At 45.0% G+C, this 21,540-nt stretch overlaps 1 protein-coding gene across 4 annotated transcripts in view; it reads left to right on the top strand.

Annotated features, from left to right (window-relative positions):
• Nucleotides 1–21,540, top strand: part of gpr63 (G protein-coupled receptor 63) — a 148,303-nt gene that overhangs the window by 107,215 nt on the left and 19,548 nt on the right. For all 4 annotated transcript variants that reach the window (XM_085997424.1, XM_085997425.1, XM_085997422.1 and 1 more), the window contains one exon: nucleotides 9,206–9,282. The gene's annotated coding sequence lies outside the window, so the exon portion shown is untranslated. The remainder of the gene's footprint in view (nucleotides 1–9,205; nucleotides 9,283–21,540) is intronic.

The following is a 21,540-nucleotide window of genomic DNA, read 5'->3' as shown; positions in this document are numbered from 1 at the left end:
CTGATTTAAAGGAACAAATCAGCATTGCCTTACCCACATCCCTGCTGCTCAAAGCCGAGGGGAAGGCAATTGTTCAATTCATACAGACGCGTCAAGAATTTTGTGTCAAGCTGATTCATGCTGCAGCATATGTGCTGGACCCAAAGCATGTTGGGAGACCAATACTTTCTGGAGAACAGATCAACAGCGCTTACAGCATGATTTCTACCCTCTCACACCATCTCAATCTGGACGTGGGCAAAGTTCTGGGAAGTCTGGCAAAGTTCTCTACCAAGCAAGGCCTTTGGAATGGGGACGGGATATGGGAATCATGCAAGCATATCAGTGCACATACCTGGTGGAAGGGACTTTGTGCATGAGGCCCTGTCACCCATTGCATCGGTGATACTCCAAATCCCACCTTCATCGGCGGCCTCTGAATGAAACTGGTCACTTTTTGGGAATACGCAAAGGTGCGCAACAGACTGATTAACAAGAGAGTGGAGAAACTGGTGGCTCTCCGGGCAAACCTACAACTTATTGAGCCAGATACAGAAGTGTCCACCACACAGCTAGACAGTGACACAGAGGCGGAAATGGACACGTCAGAGCCAGAGTCAGAGAATCAGGAAGAGCAGTGATGAGTAGAAGACTCAAAGGGACAAATTACAGGCTAAATAAGCTGATGCTCTTTTTATTTTATTTTAGATGGGTCTTTTTTGTGGGGGTTCAATAAAGTTCAAAATTATAACCTAAATAAAGTTTTGAAAGCCTGTTTTTATTTGTATGGAACAGTGTGTCTATTTTGATGACAAAGATAATATAAGGGTCAGAGACAAAAACCATCAGTGTGCAAAAAAACTCAATTCCCATGGAAAGTTTCCTCTTTTAAAAATTCCTGGAATTTTGCAACCCTGGGCGCTGCACACTTTTACGTCACGATCTGCGAGGCGGTAACCGGCAGGGAAGTTCGCGGGCGTTGCTGAATTTGCCGTGACCGGTCATTAACCCCTTAGTGCCCCGTTGCCACCCCCCCCCGAGGCACTAATCGAAGGCTAAAAGCTGCCGAATATCTCCCCCCTAGTATTTTAAGTGTTCACTCACATAGAATCTTACAGCACAGAAGGAGGTCATTCAGCCTGTCATGCCTGAGCCGGCTCTTTGAAAGACCTGTCCAATTTAGTCCCACACCCCAGCTTTTTCCCCATTACCCTGCAAATTAGTCCTCTTCAAATAAATGTCCAATTGCATTTTGATTGTTATTGTGGAATCTGATTCCACCATACCTTCAGGTAGTCCATTCCAGATCTTAACAACCCTCTGTGTGAAATAATTTATTCTCATTTCCCCTCTAATTCTTTTGCCAATTACTTTAAATCTATGACCACTGGTTACTGACCCACTTGCCAGAGGAAATAGTTTCTCCCTACTTGCTCTATCAAAACACCTCAGAATTCTGAATACCTTTATTAGGTCTCCCCTTAATTTTCTCTGCTCTGAGGAGAACAATCCCAGCTTCTTCAATCCTTCCACATAACTAAAATCCCTCATCCCAGTTATCATCCAAGTAAATCTCCTCTATACCCTCTCCAGGGGCTTGACATCGTTCTTAAAGTGTGGTGCCCAGAATTCTACACAATACTCCAGCTGAGGCCTAACCAGTGATTTGTAAAGGTTTAGCATGACTTCCTTGTTTTTGTATTCAACACCCCTGTTTACAAAGCCAAGTATTCTATACGCTTTCTCAACTGTATCAACTTGCCCTGCTACCTTCAAGGATTTATGAATATGCACCCCCAGGTCCCACTGTTTTTGCACCCTCCTCAAAAAAGTAACATTTAGTTTATACTGCCTCTCCATTTTGTTCCTCCCAAAGTGCATCAATTCACACTTATCTGTATTAAATTGCATCTGCCATGTGTCTGCCCATTTCACCAGTCTCTCTATGTCCTCCTGAAGTCTGCTACTATCCTGTTTACTATTAACTATGTTGCCAAGTTTTGTATCATCTACAAACTTTGAAATTGTACTCCCTATACCCAAGTTCAAGTCATTTACATGTAACAAGAAAAGCAATGGTCCTAATACTGACCCCTGGGGGACCCCACTGCATACCTCCCTCCATTCAGGAAAAACATCCATTCACCATTACTCTCTGCCTCCTATCCCATAGCCAATTACTTACCCAATTTACTGTCCCTTTTAATACCATGTGCTTTTATTTTTCAAAAAGTCTGTTATATGGTACTTTATCAAATGCCTTTTGCAAGTCCATATATGCAACATCTCCTGCACTATCTTCATCAACTCACCCTGCTACTTCATCAAAGAACTCAGTCAGGTTAGTCAGACATGATTTGCCTTAAACATATCTGTGCTGGCTGTCCCTTATAACTCATGAATTAATTTTGTCCTTGTTTACCCACCACTGACGGTAGACTGATTGGCCTGTAGTTACCAGATTTATTTCCCTCCCTTTTTTGAACAGGTGTGTAACATTTGCAATCCTCCAGTCCTCTGGCACCACTCCCATAACCAAGGAGGATTGAAAGATTGTGGTCAGAGCTTCTTCTGTCTCCACCTTAATTTCCCTCAGTAACCTAGGATGAATCACATCTGGACCGGGTGACTTGTTAACTTTGAGTGATGCCAACCTATTTAGTACCACCTTTCTGTCTGTTTTTCTCCTATCCAATATCTCTACTACCTCCTCCCAATGTTCCCTTTAAGCGACACAGCCGGCTTGCTGACTTTTCATGCACGGTATTTTGAAGGGGCCATGCGGCGCCAAAAAAAATTACAGGGAATATTAACATCATCCTTTTCTTTTGTGAAGACAGATGCAAAGAACTCATTCAGTACCTCGGTCATGCCCTCTGCCTCCATTAGAAGATTTCCTTCATTAATTTTGAGGATTTCATTATTCACGTTCTCCTTCATTAATTTAGTTCACGGATGACGGTGTTAGCAATGGCTCAGTGGATAGCACTTGCGCCTCTGGAGTCAGAAGGTTGTGGGTTCAAGAGACTGGAGCACAAAATCTAGGCTGACACTCCAGTGCAGTACTGAGGGAGTGCTGCACTGTTGAAGGTGCCATCTTTCAAATGAGATGTTAAAGCGAGGGCCTGTCTGCCCACTCAGGTGGACATAGAAGATCCCAGAGCAGTATTTTGAAGAGGGGAGCTCTACCCAGTGTCTCAAGCTCACGTCTCGCTGCACTGTCAGCATAACTAATTGAGTCAGGGCAAGGCATGTAAATTTTGTTTTTCACAAAAGGCTCCGAATTGTGACGTGATCCTGAATCACTGGTGAAATTGTTGGAATGCTATTTAAGGAACACCATTTAACTTAACTGAGCAGTGGCTCGGGTCATAAGCCAATATTCAGGGCTGGTTTTGAGGTTTTCGTGATAATTTGAAATGACATCTCTTTGGAGCTGTGTCAGCTTTTGAGAGGTTTTGAGGTTATTGTGAAAGCTCCAACTGGGCAACAGAACTCTCACATTGTCAAGGTTACCATCTAGGAAACCTTGGATTGCTACATAAAATGTTGTGATGTTGCTTTTTGTCTTGGCACATTACTTTTAATGATTTATTTTATAAACAATTTTTATTCAAGCTGACTGGGATCGTGCTATTGCAGAATCTTGTTTACTCGACATTTATGTTTTAAAAGGACTAATGGGAAATTCCAAAGTGCAATTCCTCTGCGAGTGGTGTCCAAAATGGAGCATTAGGTAATTTACTTTGAGATGTGTTTTATCAGAGTGTAAGACAGCAGTCACAAGCATACTCCGATCAAAAGAATTTAGGTGCTGCTCCTAAAGCAACTCATAGCCTCCCTAATGACGGTGACAACTTTTGTAAAATAATTTTTCAAAAATGTGTTACTTTTCATTGCATGAGTTAGAATTGTTATAGAAGCATCATGTCATGAAGCAGTATGCTGTCTCATTGTGCTACCAGGTCACAGGTGCCGGTTTGTTTACCAGCTCTTAATCCCAGGCGACAGTTTTAAAGGTTGTATATACAATACTAATTAGTTGAAAATGTCTTGTTTAACAGCATCATTTAACCTACATAACATGATTTATACAAGTTATTACCTGTTACTGTGTATCATAAATTGTCAGAGTTGGTCCAATAAATGTTTTTTAAAATTTCTTGTAATGAGGTTTTTGCTAAACAGTAACCGAGTCCTTTTATTGGGAGGGAGGGATTTTCTCATTAAAAGTGTGCAACATTAGAAATAAATAAAAAATCATGCATTTTATTCATGCATGTATTTTTAAAAGACTTCACAATTGGTTTATTTCTACTTTTTTCGATAATGTGTAAGCAGCAGAAGGAGCTATGAATTGTTCTTGCTCATTAAAGGGGACAGTTCTGAGTGGCATTTTTAAGCAGACTAAATCAGCTTGCCGTCTCACTACTATTTATGATGTTTCTATTGTGCTTCTAGAAAGTCAGAAAAATATGTTTGAAATGTGTAGCAGTCAGGGTTATGTTTTTAACAATTTTCTGCTTTGTTTATTTTTTTTTTAAATGCACTCCTACCTTTTACCTTAACTAAAAGGAAAGCCAGATCGTCAGTTCCCAGATATCTACCAATGGCCCACTGATGAAACAGATGATGAAACATCTAATATTTCTTCTATGCCTCCTCAGTTGAAAAGCCTTGGCTCCTTTCAGTCTTTCCTGAGATGTAGGAAATTGCAGTTGAAAACTTGCATCCCACCATTCCATGATGTAGTACACTAACGCTTTAACAGCTTGTACCATGGAGACCAAAGATTTATAGTGTTGGGTCAGTGTGCGTCAGTGATAATGGCCAAGGTTTTGCTGCCAAAATAACAGTGAGTTTAATTACTGTTATTAACGTGTAAATCATCCAGCAACTTGTGGCGAGATGCCACGTAAATTACGAATTGCCGCAAGCGCTGGACGATTTGCGCCACTCCGCCGTTAGCTTCACGAAAACGGCAGCTCGCCCTCAATCCCTGTGAGTTTCATGAAGTTGCTGTGTTTTCACATTAATTACCAATTCAACTCACCGCAGAAAGTTAGGGCTGCTACTTAACAGCTTGAGTACTTTTTAAAATTAGATTTATGTTCCTTCAATGCCACTCAACATCTCCGGCCCAGAATGGGAACAATTTAAACTGTGGAGTCTCATTTCTACAGGTAGTAAATTGTTACAGATTTTTTAAATTTTAAAATGTTTTTCTTTCTTTTCCTTTCTGCCTCTATTTCCTCTCTCTCTCTCTCTTAATCCAGTCTTTCTTTCCCCCTCTCTTTATTTCTCTTTCTGTATGTGTTTTGACTCTAATTTACCCTATTTCATTCTCAGTCATTCCTCTGGTTTTTTTCTCAATACTAAAATGTCATTGGAGTCAGCATGTTGGTCCCTTCGTTCATCAAGGTACCAGATGCCCCATTTTCTTCGTTATCAGCTTATACTTCCAGCAATTTGTAGCACAAAAACTTTTCGAGCTGAAGGGTGAGGGAAAAAGTCAAACCAACGAGGCAGACCCTGAGATGGCCCACTCTAGCAAAAATAAATAAAAAGGAAATCCAACTCCAATGCTCCTCACCTCCCTGTAATTATCGGGGCCCTAATCACTCCTGTCCAGGTTCTAGTATGTTTTCATCAAGTTTCCCAAGAACCTAAGGACAGCACGCAAAAGAAAGCAAAGTTGTGCTCTTGTCACTGGTGTTACCATACAACTGAATCACTTGCTCTCTGGACAGCAAATAAAATAGGCATAAACAACACTATTGGCATACAAGGGGTTAAGGCACAAATGTGAGTTTTCGCACTGAGCATACAGTGTCTGATGCTGTTGGGAAATAGTTGTAAATGTGGCCTTAGGCACAAACCCGTGCTATATATCAAAACATATTCCATAGTTGGGTCAGAATACTAACATCAACTAACGAAAGAACGAAATTGCATTTATAGAGCGTCTATAGAGGACATCCCAAACTGCGTAACACCCAATGAAGTACATTTGAATTGTACCCACTGTTGTAATGTAGGGAAAGACTTTTAATACTGTATAAAGTGTAGCAATTTTTTCATGACTGCAGATGCTCATAATAGTTGCCTAAAATATGATACTAGAACTTGACAAAAGTACCTTTGATTGCTGAAACAGCTGTAAAAAAAAATAAAAAAATGGCTGTGTTAGATAGATAGCCTAAAAAAGTCTAGCTAGCCCCAGTTGTGTACTGTTGAACATTGATACCACACAGTTCCAAGAACTCAGTAGCTTCAATTTATGTTTTGAACCCTTCAGTTCGATGCCACCAACTGGCATTGAGAGAATATCAGTACCACGGCAATGTAGGCATTTAAAGCATTGAATTTTATGTAAATGTCAGATTGACTCAATTGATGGCTGTCTTGCCTGTGAGTCAGAAGGTTCTGGATTTAGACTGATGGTTCAGTGCTGTACTGGAGGAGTGGCTGCATTGTTGGAGGTGCCATCTTTTGGATGAGACATTAAACCTGGGCCCCATCTGCCTGCTTAAATGGATGCAAAAGGTTCCATAGCACAAGAAGAGCAGGGAGTTCTGCTGAAGTCTAGAGTAACATTCCTCCCTCAACTAACACCACTGGAGAAAAAAAAGATTAATTTGGCCATTTATTCAGTTTGTGAGACCTTACTGTCTGCAAATTGGATGTCACATTTGCCTACTAAAAATAGTGACTGCACTTCGAAAGTAATCCACTGGTTGTAAAGCACTTTGAAACATACTGTGGATGTGATCAGGTGCTATACAAGGGCAAGTTACTTTTTTTTTAACGGGAAAGACCCTTCGAATTGTCAAGACCACTCGGCTCCAGACCTCATTACAACCTTGGTCCAAACATAGACAAAGAGCTGAATTTCAGAGGTTAGGTGAGAGTGACCGCCCTTGACATCAAGGCAGCATTTGCCGAGTGTGGCATCAAGGAACCCTAGTAAAACTGAACTCAATGGGAATCAGGGGGAAAACTTTCCACTGGCTGGAGCACAAAGGAAGATGGTTGTGGTGGTTGGAGGTCAATCATCACAGCCCCAGGACATCGCTGCAGGAGTTCCTCAGGGCAGTGTCCTAGGCCCAACCACCTTCAGCCGCTTCATCAATGACCCTCCAACATAAGGTCAGAAATGGGGATGTTCGCTGAACACTGCACAGTGTTCAGTGTCATTCGCAACTCCTCAGATAATGAAGCGGTCAATGCCCGCATGCACCAAGACCTGGACGAAGTTCAGGCTTGGGCTGATAAGTGGCAGGTAACATTCGCGCCACGTAAGTACCAGGCAATGACTATCTCCAACAAGCGAGAGTCTAACCATCGCCCCTTGACATTCAATGACATTACCATCACTGAATCCCCCACCATCAACACCCTGGGGGTCACCATTGACCAGAAACTTAACTGGACCAGCCGCATAAATACTGTGGCGACAAGAGCAGGTCAGAGGCTGGGTAATCTGCAGCGAGATTCTCACCTCTTGACTCCTCAGAGCCTTTCCACCATCTACAAGGCACAAGTAAGGAGTGTGATGGAATACTCCCCACTTGCCTGGATGAGTGCAGCTCCAACAACACTCGAGAAGCTTAACACCATCCAGAACAAAGCAACCCGCTTGATTAGCACCCCATCCACCACCTTAAAGATTTACTCCCTCCACCACCAGCGTACCGTGGCTGCAGTGCGTACCATCTACAAGATGCACTGCAGCAACTCGCCAAGGCTTCTTCGGCAGCACCTCCCAAACCCGCAACCTCTATCACCTAGAAGGACAAGGGCAGCAGGTGCATGGGAACACCACCACCTCCAAGTTCCCCTCCAAGTCGCACACCATCCTGACTTGGAAATATTCCGCTGTTCCTTCATCGTCGCCGGGTCAAAATCCTGGAGCTCGCTCTCTTAACAGCACTGTGGGAGTACCTTCACCACACGGACTGCAGCGGTTCACGAAGGCGGCGCAACACCATCTTCTCGAGGCCAATTAGGGATGGGCAATAAATGCAGGCCATGCCAGTGACGCCCAGATCCTATGAACGAAAAAAAAAAAGACCCTTCGAAGAAGAAAGGAAGATGGTGATGAATTACATAAGGACATATTGGCCCGGAATTTGCAGTTGTAATGATGGCGAAACTGTCATTACAACTGTGAATGTGACAGCAATTTCTGGAGTATGCATGCACATGCGCAGTTAAATGCGGAGATCCAGAAGTTGCTGTCAGTCATTCCCTGCTCCTCCTCGGCACTCTGTTGAACTGCCCAGATTGGCAATCAATTGAAATCACTGAACTGATGAAGACATTCCCTTTTACACTGGAATATTGCTGTTTAAAAAAAAAACCCAAAAGGTTAAGCCTTGCTGAATGAGGTGTAACTGGGTTTTTAATGGTGTACTGAGTCATAATTACTGCTGAACAACCATTCTGGCCCTGAAAAACTAATTTTATATTTGTGGAATGTTGAATTTTTCCATTGATAAAAATGCCATGGTTTTTAATATATAATTTTTTGAAAGCTTGTTCGTGATATTTCAGTTTCTACCATAATCCCATGTGTATGCCCCAATCTTTATTTCACTCTCTAAAATGATTAAAAAGTGAAGGAAAATTGGTGCATTTTACTTCCTGGTTTGCTGTCTGTGAGAATTCTTCAATGTGATTGGCTGCTTAACCAGCTTGATGACATTACTGTTGCTGGATGCTGGAGATCCCCGAGACCTGGCATCAGATTCAAATTAACGTCGGGAGAGGTGAAATTGAGGCCACAGATCGCTAGACCTTTGTGGGCAGCTTTCTTCACGGTCAGCGATGAACGCCATCACTTTGCCGCTGACTGCAAAATCCGGCCATTGTTAGACCGAAGATCCACATAAACTGCATAGTGTAACTAGCCGACAGAGTCTGCAATGCACTAACCATTTTTTCAGGAATATAAATAACAGAATTTAGAATGCTACAAAAGTTGTACAATAACAATTTAATGCTTTATTTCTTTTGCATCTAGTGAGTTTTTTCAATTGTACATTTTTCGGTTTTTATTTTTTTCGTTTGCATGTGTCTTTCATTACCTCAGTCCTTATTGGAATTTTCTCCTTGCTATATTAATCTTGTTATTGCCTTAGTCTTCATTCCTTTTTTTCTTTTTTGCATCTCCATTCCATAGTTTACTATTGCTTATCATGTGTCCTCACTACTTTTTTTCCAGACACAATTGTTCTTGCATCACCCTTAAACCTTGCAGCCCAGTGAGATGCAAACATCCCTGAGAAATGGAGGACAAGGGTAAGCATACAATTAAAAAGACATAAGAAATAATAAGTCAAATAAAGGGTTCTCGAGAGAATATAATTAGCAGAAATAGAGACCTGATTTTTAAAGTTTCAGGCGCTCCATTGACTAACTGGAATTCTGTGTTCTAAAACCACAGGTCAATGAAAATGCTGCATGATATACTAATTTTATAACTTGCCTTGGGATTTCAATTTACATCTTCTGAGATTGCTAGTCTAGTACCATAACCATGACATACTAAGCACTGTATATCAGTAGAATTGATGCTATAATTTTGATTCCATTTACTAATTCAGTGATTAATAATATTAATACAACAGTACATAACAAACTGTTAAATACTAGCATGAAGAGCAATGTGCTATTAGTGTCTAATGTTGAAAAGTAAACATTCAACTGCATCCCTAATTATGCAGCGTTTCAATTGATTATTCACACGATTCCATTCTCAGTACAAACAATCTTTATTTGCTAAGCTATTATCTTAACAAATGTAAAGCGCAAGTTGAAGCTGCAGTGTCTATAGATGTTACAAAGTAATGGTTTTCCCAACATATAGACTAGAGCTAAAAATGCCTGCCAATTAATAGTAAGCAGTAAGAACATCTTTCCTGTGGATTGCTGAGAAGCAATAATCAGTTGTAAGCGTGGAAAGCCTTTTAGGCATAGTTGTTGCAGTAACTGGTTATAGTTGTCACTCAAATGTAAATGCTGCAATTCTCTGTAATAAATGACCTCGGGCAGTAAGTTGTTACCCTATCAGAAGCTAGTTGGCATTATTAAAAATTACCACTTCAACAAGTCTCTTCACCTATAAATAGTTAATGGCTTCTTCAATATTTTAGTGTGTAAAATATTTTAGTCATACTGTGTGTTATTAAGCTGCTGAGACAAGGGATCCTAGATTCTATTCTCCATTTGATCTTTAGCTAGTTTATCTCAGCCAGGGCACAACTGGGTGATACAGTTGGCCTCAGTGCATCTGTAGTATGGAACCGTCTGATCTTTTCTTACCCAGTGATCCCTGCTGAAAAGCACATGCACATTAAGCGAGGACAAGACTAGGCTCCACTATAATGCTATCCTCAATTGAGTATCCTGCTGACACTGTCTCGGGTCACAAGTGAAGAAAGGCCACTTGGACAAGGTACTGCAGGACTGTCAGCTCAGCAGTACTCAGCGAGAGGTGTAACTTCAAAAGAGATGGGAAGAAAATTGGAATACAAAAAAAAGTCAATCCATTCTAAGTGATGTACAGCTCAAACAATCCAGTGCCACCTGGATGCACAAGTTAGGAAAATTAGGATTTGCAAATAATTTTTCAGAGCTAATTTTGATTTGAGTGCTGTCAGTCTTAGGGCATTTTCTAAATGTGGTAAACCACTGTTTGTTATTGTTGTTGTTGTTGTTGCACACTTGTGCCTATGCATGCCTCAGCTGACTCCGCCCCTGGCTCCACCCACATGCCCGGGTATAAAGGTGACTGCTCTGCAGCCCCCTGCCCTTTTGGATACCAGGCAACCACGAGAGGCATGCTCTGTTCTTTGCTAATAAAAGCCTATTAATTAACTCTCTGTCTTTTATGAGGAATTGATAGCGTATCAATTTTATTAGCAAAACAAAATGTCGGGTCCAAATGTTGAACAGCAGGAGCTGCATCAACCGACGGCGCCAAACGCTGAGCAGCAGGCGCTGCTGCGAGCCCTCAGACCAACATGCCTGGACCTAGACCCCCAAGAAGCGGGTTCGGCTACCAAATTCGCACAATGGCTGCGTTGCTTCGAGGCTTACCTGGAAGCCTCAACTGTGACCCTAGACGAAAACAAGCTGAAAATCCTGGCCTCAAAGGTGAGCCACCAAGTTTATACTCTAATCCAGGACGCGACGACCTACGCGGCGGCTATCGATCTGCTTAAAGGGCAATACGCACGCCCGGTAAATACGGTCTATGCCAGGCACCTCTTAAGATCCCGCAGACAGCAGCCCGGGGAATCGGTGGAGGTTTTCCTACGGGCACTGCAGATACTCGGCCGAGGCTGCGATTGCAAAGAAGTATCAGCCGCAGCACACACGGAGGGACTGATCCGAGATGCTTTCGTTGCGGGTCTAAGGTCTGACTACTCCCGGCAGAGACTGTTGGAGAAGGGAGAAATAGACCTGAAAAAGGCAGTGTCCCTCGCGCTCTCGCTCGACGCGGCCCATAGGAATATGGATGCTTTCTCCCCTAACCGCTCCGCACCGTGGACGCCGCAACCTTGGGTCATGGGACCGCCACCTCCAACTGCTGCAGCGATGTCCAAGGCACAGAAATGTTATTTTTGTGGCCAGGCAAAACACCCCAGAGCACGCTGCCCGGCGAAAAACGCCACCTGCTCCGGCTGCGGGAAGAAAGGACACTATGTCAGCGCCTGCAAAGGCAAAACCGCTAACGCCAGCAGCGCCGCGTGCGAACCGTGGGGGCAGCCATCTTGTCCGCCATCTTGGGCTCCCCCAGCCGCGTGGGGATCGGGATCATGGGCGCCGCCATTTTGTCCGCCATCTTGGACGCCTCCAACTTCAATCACGGGGGACCCGGACTCAACCACCGCCTCATCTGACGACCACATCGGCGCGCTTGACCATACGCTGGCCTCCATGACGCTGGACCAATCTCTCCCTCATCAACTGTCCAGGTCCATGATGGACATTACGGTAAACGGCCGCGCCACTACCTGCCTTTTTGACAGCGGGAGCACAGAGAGTTTTATCCACCCCGACACGGTGCGCAGTTACTCACTCCAGGTCCTGCCGACGCGCCATCGGATCTCTATGGCTTCCAAAGTCCAGTCAGCGGACGTCGGTGGCTACTGTGTGGTGACCCTTTCGGTACGGGGCACAGAATACAAAAATTTTAAACTTCTGGTCCTGCCCCATCTCTGCGCTGCCGTTCTACTGGGGTTGGATTTTCAGTGCCACCTTAAAAGTGTCACATTGGCGTACGGCGGACCCCTCCCCCCACTCACAGTCTGCAGCCAGCAGCTTTTAAATCGCCCGCCGCGCACCATCTGCAGCCTCTCTACCCTTAAAGTCTCCCCCCCCCCCCTTGTTCGCTAACCTCACCCGCGACTGTAAGCCCATCGCTACTAAAAGCAGGCGTTACAGTGCCGGGGATAGGAGTTTCATTAAATCCGAGGTAGCGAGACTCCTGAAGGAAGGGATTATTGAGAGTAGCACCAGCCCATGGTGAGCACAAGTGGTGGTGGTGAAGACTGGCGGAAAACTGCGCCTAGTTATTGACTACAGCCAGACGATCAATCGCTACACCCAGTTGGATGCATACCCACTCCCCCGCTATCTGACATGGTCAATCAGATAGCACAATACCAGGTGTTCTCGACGATTGATCTGAAGTCGGCATACCACCAGCTCCCCATCAGGGCTGAGGACCGCCAGTACACAGCTTTTGAAGCTGACGGTCGACTCTACCACTTCCTCAGAGTTCCCTTCGGCGTCACCAACGGGGTTTCAGTCTTCCAACGGGAGATGGACCGGATGGTTGACCAGAACGCGCTCCAGGCCACTTTCCCCTATCTAGACAACGTCACCATCTGCGGCCACGACTAGCAGGACCATGATGTTAACCTAGAGAAATTCCTCCGTACGGCCCAGCGGCTGAACCTAACATACAACAAGGACAAATGTATGTTTCGTACCACGCGCCTTGCCATTCTTGGCTGCGTAGTGGAGAACGGAGTCATCGGCCCCGACCCCGACAGGATGCGCCCCCTTATGGAGCTCCCTCTCCCCCACTGCCAAAAAGCACTGAAGAGATGCCTAGAGTTTTTCTCGTACTATGCTCAGTGGGTGCCCAACTATGCGGACAAAGCCAGACCCCTCATCAAGTCCGCCTCCTTCCCCCTGACAGCAGAGGCATGTGCAGCCTTCACTCTCATAAAAAGAGATATTGCGAAGGCCACAATGCACGCAGTGGATGAGTCCATCCCTTTCCAGGTGGAGAGCGACGCATCCGACTTTGCCCTAGCTGCAACCCTTAACCAGGCGGGGAGACCCGTGGCCTTTTTCTCAAGGACCCTCCAGGGCCCCGAGATTCGACACTCCTCTGTCGAAAAGGAGGCTCAGGCCATTGTGGAAGCTGTGCGACATTGGAGGCACTACCTGGCCGGAAAACGATTTACCCTGCTCACTGACCAGCGTTCAGTAGCTTTTATGTTTAATAATAAGCAGAGGGGCAAAATCAAGAATGACAAGATCTTGAGGTGGAGAATCGAACTCTCCACCTACAATTACGATAGCTTGTACCGGCCCGGGAAACTCAGTGAGCCCCCAGATGCCCTATCACATGGTACATGCACCAACGCGCAGGTTGATAGACTGAAGACCCTCCACAATGACCTCTGCCACCCGGGGATCACCAGGTTCTTCCATTTCATCAAATCCCGTAACCTGCCCTACTCTATCGAGGAGGTCAGGACCTTGACCAGGAACTGCCAAATCTGTGCCGAGTGCAAACCGCATTTTTATAGGCCAGACAGAGCGAGCCTGATCAAAGCCACGCGCCCCTTCGAGCGGCTGAGCGGCGATTTTAAAGGGCCCCTCCCCTCCTCTGACCGCAATGTGTACTTCCTCAATATAATTGACGAGTACTCCCGTTTCCCGTTTGCCATCCCTTGCTCAGACATGACCAGTACCACGGTCATTAACTGTCTGAATGACCTCTTCGCCTTGTTCGGTTTCCCTAGCTATATTCATAGCGACAGGGGCTCATCCTTTATGAGCGACAAACTTCGTCAGTACCTGCTCGCGAGAGGTATTGCTACAAGCAGGACCACCAGCTACAACCCCCGGGGGAATGGCCAGGTGGAAAGAGAGAATGCGACGGTCTGGAAGGCAGTCCTTTTAAACTTGAAATCTAAGGGCCTTCCGACCTCTCGCTGGCAGGAGGTCCTCCCTGCGGTGCTCCATTCCATTCGGTCACTGCTTTGTACAGCCACCAATGCCACCCCTCATGAGAGAATGTTCTCCTTCCCCAGGAAGTCCACATCGGGGATCTCGTTACCGACATGGCTGACTTCTCCAGGACCCGTCCTACTGCGGAAGCACGTGAGGTCCCATAAGACGGACCCCCTGGTCGAGAGGGTGCGCCTCCTCCACGCCAACCCTCAGTATGCTTACGTGGTGTACCCGGACGGGCGGGAGGACACAGTCTCCATACGAGACCTCGCACCTTCGGGTGCTCCTGAAACACTTCCTTCGCCACCCACCACTACCCACGCCTACCCCCAGTATGCTTACGTAGCGTACCCGGACGGGCGGGAGGACACTGTCTCCACACGAGACCTCGCACCTTCGGGTGCCCCTGAGACACCACCATCGCCACCCACCACTACCCACACCCCGACCCCTGTAGACGGCATGCCGCAGCCCCAGGACCCACCATTGACTACGCAACCTCTCATCAACGAGACGCCAGGTTCGGCGTTGGATGCTGCACCATCACCGCCGCTGCTACGACGATCAGGACGGCATACAAGGCCACCTGATAGACTTAACTACACGAACTTTTAGTTTACACGAACTTTTAGTACACTTCACCCTGCCGGACTCAATTTTAAACAAGGGGTGAATGTGGTAAACCACTGTTTGTTATTGTTGTTGTTGTTGTTGCACACTGTTGTGCCTATGCATGCCTCAGCTGACTCCGTCCCTGGCTCCACCCACATGCCCGGGTATAAAGGTGACTGCTCCGCAGCCCCCTGCCCTTTTGGATACCAGGCAACCACGAGAGGCATGCTCTGTTCTTTGCTAATAAAAGCCTATTAATTAACTCTCTGTCTTTTATGAGGAATTGATAGCGTATCACTAAACTTATCAGCTGGATAGCTATATCTATCTAAAAATATATATTACATAGAAATTATAAGATAGAAACAGGCCATTTGACTCAATGTTGGTGTTTATTCGCCGCACAAGCAGTAGTCCTTGCTTAACCTTACTTAGTCGTTCCTAGACCTTAAAATGACAAACAGGTAGTGAATGTGAGGTTCCTCTTATATCATTGTGAATAGTCAATGCTATATTCTTCACACTCTAGTACAAAGATGACATTGCATTCTTCAATTTTATTGCTTGCCCACTTTTCTGTTTCCTTTTTTTCCTCTTTCTTCTGTCTCTCTCTCAGCCTACAGTTTTTGAATAGAGGACTTTCAATTGCATTACAGAAGGTGAGAAAGCTTATTTCCATAGTGTTGTTTTGCTTTCTTTCCCTCTTCAAGGGGAAAAAGCAAAAGAATTCCATGAAGCCATGATTTACTGGTACACTCCAGATGAGAGGTTGCGATCTTGGATGGAGGCCTTTCAATGAAGGCAGATCTTGTGGAAGTCTGCAACAGAAACCAGAAAGGACCGCAGGTTACAGACACCACAATGATTACCCTCGGCGAAAGCCAAGCTCTGCTTGTTTAGTTTTCTCACGGGATGTGTATTACGGTTTTTGACTTTTGTATAGAGATTATTAATTTATATTTGAGTGTTTACAATACAGTAAGCTAGCGGAGTTCAGACAAGTAGTTTTATTCAGTTTTGAGTTTATTTATGTGCTCGCTGTAGGTGTCATTGCAGACACAGACTCCCTGTGCATCCCATCTCAATGATTAGGAGGTAACTACAAGTTCATAAAATAAAAATCTTATGGATAACTGTCATAAAATTCTATGGTCGGTATATATTATACTAATTATATTCTACCAAGATAATGATATTTGTTAAACAGGAGAGAAAACTCATTTAATTTGAGTTCTGTATACCATAAATCTTTCTCATGAATAAATGAATATTTGGGGGGGGGAAATTCATTCGTGATTATTTTGGGTCGCTAACATCGCCTGGGCGCTAAACTTAGTGCGCGACAAAAAATAGCACCGGCGGTCGCTAACTTCAGTTTTAGCACCCTAAGGGGGAGGTGAAGCATGAATTCAAGCGCTCCACTTCCTTCTTAGAGCGCTAACCCCGAATATCGGGGCAGTGCGTTCTGCAGCGCTACGCACTGGGCCACGTAGCGCTGTCGTATGGAAGGCCTAATCCCCTCATTAAAGGGGAGGGCCCAAGCCCACAGATCGCGGCACAGACCCCGCGTTGAAAGATGCAACGGGCCGCGACAAGTAAGTCGGCTGATTTGTTTTTTACCCCGCCCGCCTCCTGCCGCTCCGTTCCCACCCCCTGAATCGGTCGCTGTCATCGCCCGCCACAGATTAAAGGGGGCGCGGGCCAATTTTGCAGGCGGGGCGAAAATGGGGCGCTACACACAGTGACGTCGTCATCAGCGGAGTAGGGCACTACCGGTTACCACCTCCACTAAACTCCCGCTGAATTTAGCGGGAGTCATTAGCGGTGCTGTGCCAGGACGCTAAGTCGTTTGCGCCCTGTTAGCGCCCCCCCCCCCCCCCCCCGGCCCGGAGGTGCAACTGCACCAAATTTCTAGCCCTTGGTATCTTTTAACTAAGATGGCTGTGTCCAGGATTTTAAAATGGAGTGCAGTGCTTTTAAGAAAACTAATTAAACAACCTCAGATCAGTTCCTACTGGCATGAGCCCACAACACAAACTGGTCCCAGTTTGGCACTGAATATAATCAGTTAACGATTTATTGTAGGGAGGCTACATGGAGGACTGATGTGAGAAATAGAAATGTCAGACTGATGCACTAGATAATGCTATTCTCAGTTGGAGGTTAAAGCACATTGTTGGGCAGAGTAGAGGGAGGATTACTCTGCATCTGCTATTGATGACTTAGGAATTCTTGAGGCTGATGCTGGGTGCCTGATATTCTACCATTCCCAAGTGTTAGGCTTAACATCTATAATGAGGGAGAAATACTTGAAATAGTTTGATGGGAACAAAAATCTATGTGGGCAAGTGACAAGTCGAGAGCAGATAGATTATCTTCAGAATGATTCAAATTAAGTATGTAAATGGCTTGAGACGTGTTAGATGGATTTTCATATGGATAAATATAGGGTAATGTATATAGTATGAGATAACTAAACATGAGTAGAATATGAAACAGTCCTATTTTAAGAAGGTCAGTGGAAATTTTGGAACTGGGCTAAATCACCAAGATTGAACAATTGCTTCATTTTAAAGGGGTTATGCCATTACAATTCCAGCAGGGATGGCTCACCTAAACTAATTTCAAACAAAACAAACTAACAAAAAGTAATTAGAATAATTAAATTAAATCAATGTGGTAAATTCTGGGGAAATCAAACTGTGACCTTCTTGTGGTTCCCACCAATCAATGGAAGGCATCTAGTAAGCTGGTACCACCTGATTTTGGTTGGCAATTCGAGTGGGGTCCATCACACTGGATCTCTGCCAATTTTGATGTCTGTCATATTTTATGGTGTCACAGGACTTCAGAAGCATCCACTCAAATGGAGACAGACCTGTTTAAATGAGGCAGTAGTTATATGGTAACATCATACATCTCACTTTCCACCATTTCTGCCTCAGTAGTGCTAGATGCTGTATAAAATAGGCAGTTAGTGTTACAGAAAAGGCAGAAGCAAATTTTAAGTCTGTATAAAATCTATATTTTTGAACCATTTAAAAAATATTTGCTACTGCTTCAGTGACCTCGGTATTAACCGCCGCCCCCCCCCCCCCCCCCACACACACACATATGACACGAGGGAGAGGGACGGCGGGTGTTTAAAGACTTGAATACAGGAAACACATTCTGGTGTCCCACCGTGGAGAGGCAGGACACTTTATTAACGTATTTAAATAGGGCTCCCACAGTGCAAACGAATCAAAAAAATGCTAGTGAGGTCCTACCGTTAAGTTCGGCAGGATCTCCGTGTCCCCGGTCTTTCCGGGTTCTTTAGCTGGTTTCGGTCTCCCCCGCATCCTCCCTGCCTCCCCATAAATATAGGGGCAAATATCTCTCTTTGCCTTATGTTATGGAGCTTCCACTCTTCCATCCTCCTTCATTCTAAAGAGGGAATTATGGGTTTCCCATTGGGAATACCCTGTGTCTGTGTTTCTTGTATGTTGAAGAGGTGAAGGAGGAATGGAGAAAAACCAAGATGGTCAGTCACCACAGGAGGTGCATGGCATCCACCCACCAGCACCTCTCCCCAGAATATATAGGCCAAGATGCTTCTACCTCCAGCTAATCCAGGGGCAGTGCATGCAGAGGCTGTGCTTCACAAGGGATGCCACCATTATGTTTTGCTACATTCTGAAACCTAACCTGCAGTCCATCTCCACTATAGCCACCAGACCACCTGTGACTGTAAAAGTCACCACTGCCCTAAATCTTTGTTACTGGGTCACCCAGGCTGCCCCTAGGGACATCAGTAACATTAGTCAATTGGCTGTGCTTAGAGGCATTACACTACAATTTTACTGAATTGCAACATTTCCCAAAGTCCAAATTATGTAGATTGCACCTACATGACCATGCGTGGTTTCTTCATCAGTCCCATCAACTGCATCAACAGGAAAGAATTCAATTCACTCAGTGTCCAGCTTGTGACCAGCAACAGTGCATCAAGACTATGGTATTTCTCAATAGAAAGGGATACCACTTCCTAAATGTGCAGCTTGTTTGAAATTACAAGCAGTCCATCATCCCACCAGGTCACAGGGTGGCTACTTAATGACCAGGGATATCCCCTCCAGACATGGCTTATGACTCCTGTCAGGAACCTGGGCACAGGCGCAGAGCATGCCTACAATGAACGCTATGCCACCACAAGTAATATCTTTGTGCAAACGATCGGTGTACTCAGGCAACGCTTGGACCATTCGGGAGGAGTTCTGCAGTACACCCCTGACCGTATTTCCAGATTTGTGGTCATGTACTGCAAGCTGCATAATTTCTCTATACCGAGGGACCAGCCCTTACCACCATCTGGGAATCAACAAGTACAGGAGGAGGAGCAGGAGAAGGAAGAGCAGGAGTCTTTGGAATTCTCTACCCCAGAGGGCTGTGTATGCTTAATCGTTGAATATATTCAAGCCCGGGATTGATAGATTTTTAGACTCTAAGGGAATCGAGGGATAAGGCGATCGGGTGGGAAAGTGAAGTTGAGGTTGAGGATCAGCCATGATCTTGCTGAATGGCGGAGCAGGCTTGAAGGGCCATATGGCCTACTACTGCTCCTATTTCTCATGTTCTTAGGAGGATGAGGAGCAGAGGCAATGACCACCAGAGCCCCTTTCCGACAGCTCTGCGACAAGCTCATTGAAGAGCGCTTCAACTTAGTCAACCCTCCCATTCCCTATTCACAAACAATCTCACAATCCTTGCCTCTCTTCTTACAAACACCATCAGATTGCCATCTTTCACTCCATACTTATTGGTTTTGCCCTCACTTCACTACGAAGACAAATACCAAAACTAAATCCAGATCTAAAACAAATTTATCAAACAAATCATGTCAGCATTGACCAAAAACGGATTAATTACCCTTGTGGAAGCATGTGCCTGTGTTGCATGTTCCCTTTTCAATTGTAGTGCTCCTACAAGTGTTTCCTCTGTTGCTACAGCATGGATGGTAGAAGGCTGCTGAGCTTAAATTAAGAACATTTCAGATGGGCTTTGAGGATGACCTCGAGCAACTCTGGGCTTCGAGGGCCTGGCTGCAGACTGTAGCATCTCGGCGTGGGCTGCAGCAGTCTGGGCCGGCTGGTAGAGTGGCATCATTGGTGGAGTGGCTGGTAGGTGAGCTGGCACACTGTCATCCTGAGAGAGGACAGCAGGTGCTTCTCCCATGGAGCCATGGCCACTCTCCTGAGACTGCACCTCAGCACCCATGGTGGGCCCCGCTGTTGTGTTCATGGAGCTGACCACTCTCTCCATGTTGGACTGAATAGTTTACATGCTCTGCACGAAGCCCCGGCACAAGTGGAGTGCAAGCTCGCTGGCAGACTGCCCAGTGCACCTAGCATTTTGTCATGTACATGCGTCAGATTTGTTCTGTAGACTGGGCCCTCGCAGTCAGCATCTGAGTAATCTGAAGCAGAGCAAGTATGTGATCTCGCTTCTTACAAGCTGGCACCTGTAACGTTTTATCCGCCTGCCCGAGCTCGTGCACAGTTGTACCCGATGATTTATCACGTGAGAACCCCTCCACCAATCTACCCTCTAAATTACACGTCACGTCAATCTCTGAGCTGCTGCTTTCTAGGGTCAGATCTTTGGGAAGGCTGCTTTCCTCTTCCTGAAGAGGCTCGGGGCCCTGACATTTCCAGCACCTGAAATGAAAGAGCGGGATCAAAGGTTAGCTTTTAGTGTGAAGGGAGAGCAGAGGGAGGTGAGTGGCTGCTGAAAGCACGACAGTTTGTCATGCAGTGTATGTAGGGCGAGAGAAGCAAGAAGTGAAATAGAGGGCAAGGTCTGTAGAAGCCCTGAGAGTGTTGGTACCAGCCACCAGTGCGTAAGGAGAGCAGATAAGGAACAGTAAGAAATGCCCGAGGTGAGCTGATCTCTTGGGCCTGAACTGTGTCTTTAAATGTGGATATCGTAGCCTTGAACTGGGTGGGTAATGATTCACAAACCACACATAGTTATTTCTGCATATTTTTTGTAATAGAAGAGTGCATCAGAAAATGTATTCCATGTTTGATGTCTGTAGACAACGAGTTCAATCATTTCTGATGCAAAGTGTATCTGGAGTTTGAAAGATACAGTTGTGACCATTTTTTGGTTCTTCAGCTATCCGTTTGTCATATCTGTTTTGTTTCTTGATTTCTGAATCGTTAGTTACACAGTTATGGATCTGCCAAGTCTGTAAGTAGTATTTTATAACTGGACCTTAAACACAAACTGATGTTAGATTTTTTTTTAAGGTTAAAATCTCATTTGCATTACTTCTTGCTTAAAATGTGGCAAAAGCTTTTATCTTCTAAAAATGTCAGATGAAGTCATTGACAGCACAAGACTAAGAGATCAATCAGGCTGAAAACCGCATAATGCATATTTCAGACTGTGAATGTTATTTGTACAGTTATATCGTGCTTTAACCGTTCACCAGCCAAGTGTTAAAACCATGGTGGGAGGATGTATTTGGAAGCTCATATTCTTCAGTATGGAACCAAATATGTTGCCTGTGGGGATAAGACTTTAATCAAAAATCTTCTGTGTACTGTGCAACAAAATCAATATAAGTAGAAATTTCAATTCAAGAACAACCCAGATGTATTTTGTCTTGAGTGCTATGTACACAATTTGCAATGATAAATATGA

This window comes from Somniosus microcephalus, chromosome 9 (genome assembly GCF_052327205.1).
Source record: "Somniosus microcephalus isolate GS21.2 chromosome 9, FLI_Smic_1.0, whole genome shotgun sequence".
Taxonomy (NCBI): Eukaryota; Metazoa; Chordata; class Chondrichthyes; order Squaliformes; family Somniosidae; genus Somniosus; species Somniosus microcephalus.
This window is presented reverse-complemented; position numbering and strand designations above follow the sequence as displayed.